The sequence below is a fragment of the Neltuma alba genome, unplaced genomic scaffold, assembly GCF_004799145.2.
Source record: "Neltuma alba isolate B1F8T4 unplaced genomic scaffold, ASM479914v2 tig00012508_pilon, whole genome shotgun sequence".
Taxonomy (NCBI): domain Eukaryota; kingdom Viridiplantae; phylum Streptophyta; class Magnoliopsida; order Fabales; family Fabaceae; genus Neltuma; species Neltuma alba.
The window spans coordinates 181,839-191,048 of record NW_021636976.1 but is presented as its reverse complement, the minus strand read 5'-3'; the positions used below and the strand labels follow the sequence as shown (position 1 = coordinate 191,048).

The following is a 9,210-nucleotide window of genomic DNA, read 5'->3' as shown; positions in this document are numbered from 1 at the left end:
GCAGGTGTATCTTTGGGGATAACCCTTTTCTTGGAAAAGGAAAAATGGATAGCGGTTTTTTTTTTTGGGAAACAAACATAGACCATCATGGTCAAAAGTCAAAAGTGCTGCTGCTCCTTTTTTTTCCCCCGAAAAAAGAAATCATGGGACACACAGCTTCCAATTTCTATCGTCCCGATCTTACAATTAGAATTATTATTTATACAATAAAGGAGGTGTTAAATAGAATCAAAATTATAATTTTAAAAGTATTTTTACAGTATATGAGATAAATATGTGAAGAAATTTATTTTGATTTGTGAAAAAATGCTTTGCAAAAATACTTTTTAAGGTGTCTAAATACCCTAAAAGTCGGTCATGTTATCTGAATATTTTTTAAAATTAAAATCATCGTTCACTTTTCAACAATACTCTTATCATTTATAACATTTATATATAATATTTGTTCCGATTTTTTTCTCCTTAAATTTGAAATGTTGTGTTTTTTACTTTGACCAGCAGGAAGAATGTTCTGCTGGAGACTAACATTTAAACCGGGGCTAATTGATTTTAACATAGAAGCAAGATTTAAAATTAATAAAAAAGAGATCAAACACATGACATTCTAAATAAAGATAATTCCATGTACTATATAGAAGGTCGATAACATAAAAGCACATTTTATAAGTCGGAAGTCCCGAGTCAAACTTATGAATGAGGATTGTTAGAGATATGATATAAGAAAAATCAAATATGTATTGCATGTCAAACTCATACACACTAATATAAAGATCTTATATTTAGGACGGAAAGAGTACCTATCACTTGATAGCATGATAATAGACTCAAATATGCAATATATTATTACAAAAATATTATCAATGTACAGTATAATATTTATAATAAATTATATTATAAAAATATAAACAGCATAATTTGCTTCTTAAAATTTATGCCGTGTCTAACAAAGGGTTTAACAATTTATAAAAGATAAGATAATAAACAATAGAAAAATAATTCTGTCGCTTTGTTGCCCATGTGGTGAGACAAATGCGTCGTATATGATATGTGTACGGTCACCACTGTCGCGCTCGCCCATGTGCTTCCTCTCCTCTCCTTAAAATTCCATCTTTCTCACAAGGGCCCTCTATGTATTTTTATTTTTTTATGCTATCACCCGGTATCCAGTATTTTCTTTTAGATCATGTCATGATGAGTAACCAGCTAATGCGGTTTGGGTCAGTGGCTTCCCTTATTCACAAATGTGTTTCTTCGGATTCGAACTCGGACCTAAAAAGATCTGGTGAAACCTTAGACCTCTAGAACAACTCTTTATTAGTAACCCCCTCCCATATAATTACAAGGTCAATACAGCCAGGCTTGGTAATATAGGCTATCCTGCAGAATACGAGTTGGCTCATGATGGGTCGGGCTGAAAAGATTCATTTGAAAGCAAGTTGGCTAAAAAGGCCAAGATGGGTTGATAGGTTGGCTCGCGCAACACTTATTTTTCTTCTTCTTCTTTTTTTTTGAATTTTTTCTTTTATTTTTTAATTTTTTTCTTATACAATATCCAAAAATAATAATAAATTTTTTGTTTTTTTTTAATATTTGATTGAAAGAACCAAATAAATTATATAAATATTTTAAAAATTTTTTAAATAGGATATAATATATAATAATAATTAAAAAAAATTTAAAAAAATAAATGTGGGTTAACCCGCAGGTTGGCAGGCTAACTTGCGGCGGGTTGCGGGCTTAGCGATGCAGGTTAAAAAGGCTCGTTTATTGACATGTTAGTTTTTGAACAACCCTAACTTGCTATTTTTGGCAGGTTGGATCTGCTGATTCAACCTATATTACCAGCTCTAAATACAGTACATAACTTGTCCTGATTTTGATCTTGGCCTCTATAATTTCAAACTAAAAACTTTGGTCTTGTAAAATAGTTTTGGCATTGGTTAAAATATAAGGATTAATATTTTAAATGAAAAAATTTTGAGAAACAAAAACCTCTGATTTAAAATTATAGAAACCAAAATCAAATTAAAAAAATCATAACAACCAAACACTATATTAACCCTTGATTATATTTACATAAACTCACATTTGTTGCACACACCAACCAACATAGGACTCTTCTCTCCTATTTTCTGTCCCATTTCCTTTTATTAAATATTATCTCCGGTTCTAATTATAAGATCTTATTTGTAGACTACAAACGAGGTCTTATAATTAGAATTTACAAACAAGATTTTATAATTAGAACTGGGATAGCAGCAATTATTGGAATCGTTTGGTATTGCTCTTGAAGGCTCAAGAAAAAGAATTAGATAAAATTTTGATTAATGACTTATTTTAAATCTATATATTTGGTACAACGTTAAAAAAATGAACATTTTTCTTGCCATGCCTTAATCTATTCGCTTCCTTTAAGAGTTTGTATGGACTTAAGAGAATTATTTGGATATCTCCAAAAACACTTTTAAAAGTATTTTTATATAATTCGAGACAAAATTTCTTCCACATACTTGCTTTGTATACTGTAAAATTACTCTTAAAAAATTATATTTTAGGTTTTACCCAAACACCTCTTAAATCAATCTCATTATAGCCTTAGCAGAGTAGATTAGATTATCTTAGACTTTTAAATTGCCATCAAATTTTGATAAAATTTGTATATTATTATCAAATGTAGAAAGATGAAGAGATGTAAACAAAACAATAGATATTCTTCACATTTACTTGGACATATATTTAGTTTTTTTTTGGCCAAAGTTGGATATGCGTCTAGTAATTAATATATACAGTATATTAATAAAAAAAAGGTTAGAAAATATTTCAGGCTTCTTTATATATAACCAATTAGTTGAGATTACTACATACATCTCGCCGGAATTTAAAGAAGGAAAAAAAGAAAAAAGAAACGAGTCCATGCATTGTTGTTCTGTTCATTCTCACGCAATAATGGCTGAACCGCGAAAGGCATGCACGTTAGCCAGAATTTTTTGAAATTTATCCAAAGAACAGATTAATTAAAGGACAATCTGGACTGTGAATCTGATTAATTAAAATGTTTGCGTGCAGGATTATATTATAGTGTGCCAAATCAGCAAGTGGACAAACACGATAACCCTCCAGTTTTGAATTAATGATTCTTATTTAATGTATGGTCTTGTTAGATCTTCATGCATGAATCTCATTAATTAATTCCAAGTATTGAAGAACCCTTTTATCAGTTATCATAGATCTAGACCATGTGCAACGAATTTTTCATATTGAAATCACCTCTGTGTCATCATATATTCGGTAAAATCAGGTCATTAATTAACTGCCTGCTTTCATGCTAAATAACAAATGACGTAGTTGACAAGATAAAATTATATTTTGCTTCTCAATTTTGAAACTTAACCAAGCATTACATATTTATTTAGTGCTCGTTTGAAATTACGCATCTGGTCTTTAATATAAGACCTGTTTAGCTAATTTGATTAAATTAAAGAAATTAGGTAAGTTAATTAATTATAAGAAATATGACATATTTTTCCTAAAACACTATAGTCATCTTCTTTAATATCATTCCTCCATCTTCTACTCGATTATGGTTGAGAGAATATTCATAGGGGTAATTTAAGAAAAACTGATAAATATAAAAAATAAATATTATATTTAGATCAAAATCAACTGAATAATTAGATCATATAAAGAACCAGAAAAATACTTATTTAGGTGTTTATAAACATATTTTATGTAAGTTGACATAAAACTCTTCTCACATGCTTACCTCATATTCCGTAAATCAAGATATAAATCATTCCTTTTAAGACAGAAGACAAAGACAACATTTTTTTTCAAAAAGAGTGTGTGTATATATATATATAAGGAGGTATTAATCCATTTTTAATATTTATGAAGTGACATTGAGCTAAAAAAAATCTTCATGAAGATTTGGAGGGCAAAAATATTCCTCACCCTTCTCTATATATAGTATTGTCTGGACTAATGAGGAAGTGAAAGTACGTGAAGATTCCCTCTAGATTTCAATTCAATGTATTTTGCAGTTGCGTGCCTCTCATTTCACTTGTGGCGGTAGGATACGTTATAGGTCTAATTCTAAATACTGTGGCTACGAATTATTACCATGGCCATAATAAAACAAATCGCCAAGGAATAAAAATCAAAGGAGAGACGAGAACAAAGGTCCCAATAAATAAATACGATTATATTTGCACATGATTCGTCATACTGTAGGGATACTTTCTTTGGCCAACCTACCGGGGATATACTTGTTTCTCGCCGTAGTGCTCAGAAAGGTAGCTTTCAGGCTTTTAGTACGGGGACAATGTATTTTCATATTTCCTTTCGTATCATATGTTTTATTGTCTGAGGCAAAAAGCTTTTTGCAAAATTTCACGTCCAATAATGTTATGAATGAATACTTTTTTTTTTGGGTGATGAGATGTTATCAATGAATACTAAATAGCCTTGAAATGGACCCAAGCTGAATTAAAAATTCTCTTCAAACAAAATTGACGGTTTGTACATGTGTACATGTTCTTCTCGTATCTCCACGTCCTGGATCTCTCGGAAGCAGCAGCCAGCAGCAGACACACGAGTTGCCGAGCCGGTTTTTCCTCCTTATCTTAGGCCTCATCCTTCATTTTCCATCTCTTTATTCTTCTCCATTCTTCAACTCCTCTGGTTCTTCGAATCATTTCTGGGCTGGTTTTTAAACTCCCAAGATTGAATCTTTTTCGGTTCTATTGTGAGTTTTGTTGACGCTGAATGCATATCTGCAAGAGCCCTTTCAGTATTTTCAGTCATTGAACATCATCTCAGCATTTGTTTTCTTGGTTTCTTACCGCTATTGAACAGGTATTAGTGAACCTTGATTCTTCAAATTGATTGGGAAGGTCATGGACGGGACTCACTCTTGCTTCTTGCGCTTCTTATTCATGGCGCAGAAACTGGGGTTCTGTTAGAATACTCTGTTCAGAACAATTAGAGTAAGTACCATGTAAATTTGGGCTGTTGCTGGAAATTTTTTTAATATTGTTTTGATGAAATGGGTTTTAAACTTTATTTGTTGCATTCCCACAAATAATATTGTAGGAATTTCAAACTTCTTATGGTTTTTCGTTTGCAACTTATCTTGTTTCCTTTTCTCTTTTGATATTTCAATTCTCTTCTTTTGGTTTAAACCTGACAAATTAGAATGGGATGCTTTCTAGAGTAGGTGCCGAGTCGCTTGATATGCGGTTGCCATGAGTTTCGAGTGTATCGTTTCTTTTTTCGGTGGGTCGGGGTTTAAGGGCTTCAAAGGGATTTTACTAGATATTCCTAATTGTTATTGTTTTTATAAATAGGTTTGGGGTTCTCTTGATCCCTGTTAATTTGTAAATGGAAGTAAGATTGATGCAGAGATAAATTGAAATATAGGCTTCTGCTCTTATTTAACAAAGTTCATCCATCTTCTGGTCAAATTATAGGTGTGGACTTGTCCACCCTTGAGCATGTTTCTAGTTGGAGAAGCTTGGTAGGTCTTGCTTTGAAAAAGTAGAAGGCAAAAACCATTGATTTTCGGATGGGGCATTCTGGAGCTGTATGGGAATGGGACTATAAATCAGCAATTATAACCACGAAAGATAGGAATGGAATTGATCAAATTGTGCTCCGCAACTCACAAGGTGCATCAGCAAAGGTGAGTTAGACTTTCTTGATTTCGACATTTGCATCTATCTGAATGACTGATGAAGTTATGGTTTAATCATTTAATCTTTCAGTGTCCATACGTGATAGGAAAACTTGGTTCATGAAATGTCTGGTTTAGTAAAAATATCGGTATTTGCACTTTTTTGAATTTTTTTATAAAGCCCTGGTTTAATTATTCAGCTTTTCAACATCAAATCCGTGATGGGAAAACCTGTTTCATATTGAAATTTATGGTCTGGTTTGAGCCTTGTGGTGGGTCACTTTGGGATTGTCTTTCTTTTCTTGCCAGATAAGCTTGCAGGGAGCACAAGTTACTTCATGGAGGAATGAGAAAGATGAAGAACTCCTATTCACCAGCAATAAGGTAATTTTTTTTTTTCAATTTTCATGATCTTCGAGTCATCAATTTTTTCACTGCCAGATGAGTTTCTGAGAAGTTGATGATGAGGAAAATTTTTGTCGACATTCCATAATTGATCAACTGATAGGAATGCATTTCTTTCCAGCTAAATTGCACATGTAAGCAATTCCCCTGTATATGGCATCAGTTCTTTGAAAAATTCCCTATAAATGAAGTCAATTAAAGAATCATATACTGTGACCCCCATTTCCGTTAAGCACAGAAATGAAGAAGTCAAAAAGAAAGAGAAAGTGCCTGGCCATTAGAGTTGCACACTTTTTGTTGATTGCAGCCGCGTACTTTTTGTGCTGATTTTTACCCTTTGACCAATTTTACTTGTGAGAGACCCAAATTTCATTAGTTACTTTTCTTTTTCTTATTTTCAATTGATTGTAGGCAATTCCCAAGGCTCCAAAAACAGTACGAGGAGGAATTCCTATTTGTTTCCCACAGGTTTATTTCAAAACTCTGTCGAATAATGTTCATTGTCACAATAGTGGAAGCTGTGTCACAATTTGTTACTCACATTTTAAGCTTAATTTGTTTAAAGTTTGGAAGCTGTGGGTCATCAGAATTGCATGGATTTGTAAGAAATAAGATGTGGAAAATTGATAACAATCCTCCCCCTCTTCCTGCAAATGATCATGAAGGGAAATCCTTTGTTGACCTGTTACTCAAATCAACTGAAGAGGATATGAAGTGCTGGCCACATAGGTATGAATTTTTACGCTATTTTTTTGTCTGTTAGTGTATATTGGTGGTCTGACAATTATATCTGTTCACCTTTTTTTTTTTTTTAGTTGCTTTGATAATTCAAAATTGATATCTGATTGTATGTTTCTCTTCTGTGTTGGAGACACAGTTTGAGTGGTAGTAAGCTAACAAAATGTTTAACTGTGTCAGTTTTGAGTTTCGCCTTAGGGTGTCTCTTGCAACAGATGGAGATCTGACTTTGATATCAAGAGTCAGGAATGTCAATGGCAAGCCGTTTAGTTTCTCATTTGCATATCACACATATTTATTGGTTTCTGATATTAGGTGTGTATAGTTCTCTCTAAAACTTGACCAACCTTTCTCTTTTCCTTGTACTCTGCAATTTGACTGTGGTGACACTTGTTGAAATTATGTTGATTTCTATTCAGTATTAGCAACAGTTCCCCTTCAGGGACTGACTGTATATGACCTTCACTCTGTAAATTTTTGTATAGTGAGGTGAGGATAGAAGGTCTAGAGACACTGGACTATCTGGACAACCTTTTCCAGAAGGAACGCTTTACTGAACAAGGCGATGCAATAACATTTGAGTCTGAGGTAAGCGTTCATGTTTCTGGACATGACAAAAATCATGTTTAGTAGTAATTTGAACTATTGCATGCATGGCAACTCTCTCAATCGACATATTTCATTAACATATTTGGCAATTTTAATTGAATTCATGATGCAGTTTATGTTTTCGCCTCAATTCAAGGTAATGAAAAGTTGCCAAAATTTTCCCATCTCTTATGGCAGGTGGATCGAGCCTATCTAGCTCTCCAAATGTAATAGCCGTCCTAGATCATGAGAGGAAGAGGACATTTGTGATAAGAAAGGAAGGCCTCCCTGATGTTGGTAAGCTATGCAGCTAGTAAAACTTGTTCATACTCATACGACAAAAGAAAGAGCAAGACGTCTCATTTGACCACCTAATCTGAACGACCTTTACAATATATATTTGGCCAGCACCTGCACATATCAAGATCATGTTGTCTTCAAATGTGACTATGGTTTTGAATCCTATCCCCAAGATTATACTATCTGTCAGGAACCCACTTCAACCAAAATCTGAAGCTATTAAGTGAAGATTCATGAATAACCTTATTGTGATGTCAACAATCAATTCTATGACTTGTTTTATTATAATCTGCAATACTATCCCTTCAAGTTCTATAGACTTCCTATATCCTCTGTGCAGCTGTATGGAACCCATGGGATAAGAAATCAAAATCAATGGCCGACTTTGGAGACGAGGAGTATAAGCAGATGCTTTGTGTCGACGGGGCAGTGATCGAGAAGCCTCTCACTTTGAAGCCGGGAGAGGAATGGACTGGGCGGCTGTGGCTGTCCGTTGTGCCATCGAGCTTCTGCAGCGAGCGCCTTGGTCTTGATAGAAGCGGCCTTTGACTATGAGGAATTGTACAAAAGTTGCTTAGCATTGGTCTCAGTTCATGAAGTCATAGAAATAGAACTGCCCTTTTTGGAGTATAAGGATGTCAGTGACCTATGGTTTTTTTTGGTCAGAATAGTCATCAAGCTTCTCTTACGCATGAATATTTGTGGGGTTCTGTTACTGTAGGCATACCTATACTAGCATCCATGTCTTCCCAGAATAAGACCTTGTTGAAGTGATCTATGTTATAACGATATATTTTCAGTTGCGTACAGTGGAAAGAATAGCTTTAATGCTTTATTACTTCCACCTATAATTAGATGCGAAATATGCAAACTCATAGCAATAGAAACTGTCTAATTGTGTGTTTGGATATTAGTTTGGCTTGATTTGTGAACAGCGACAGTTTCATAAGGCCTTATAAATACGATTGAAGAGACTTCATAAACGGAGTGGGTTTTTGGTGCTGATGAGCATGAATAACGAGTCGCCACCGATCTACAGTAATTTGGACGATTTAGATTATTTTTTTAAAAATTATGTTAAAAAAGAATGTTTTAGGCATACAAAATCTAAAATAAAGATGGGTAGTTTTTTAAAAATTGATATTTTTATTTCAAAATCATCAGCTGAAAATTTTCCATCTAACAGTTGAAGTTGTTTTTAAACAGTGTAAATCTTACTAACTGTAGCAATTAAGTAGTATGCACTAAAACTAGTTCTATTACAAAGCTTCTTTTGTACATTTTCAATCTCAGATTCTGCTTTGCTGATTCTTAATTTGTAAAAGTTATCCAAGCACAATCAATTTGAATATCACTTTAAGAATGGATTCAATTTGCTTTAAACAAAGATTTTAGGTTTTATGGATGATAAAAAATTAAGTTGAAAGAGTTGCATTTCAATTATATTCCCTTTCCTTTTTATAATGCAACTTCCATTCATAATATTCATATTCTAATAATGTTCGAAT

At 33.3% G+C, this 9,210-nt stretch overlaps 1 pseudogene; it reads left to right on the top strand.

Moving 5' to 3' along the window:
- The first annotated feature begins 4,581 nt into the window (after positions 1-4,581).
- On the top strand, positions 4,582-8,612 carry LOC114727824 (putative glucose-6-phosphate 1-epimerase; annotated as a pseudogene).
- The last annotated feature ends 598 nt before the right edge of the window (positions 8,613-9,210 follow it).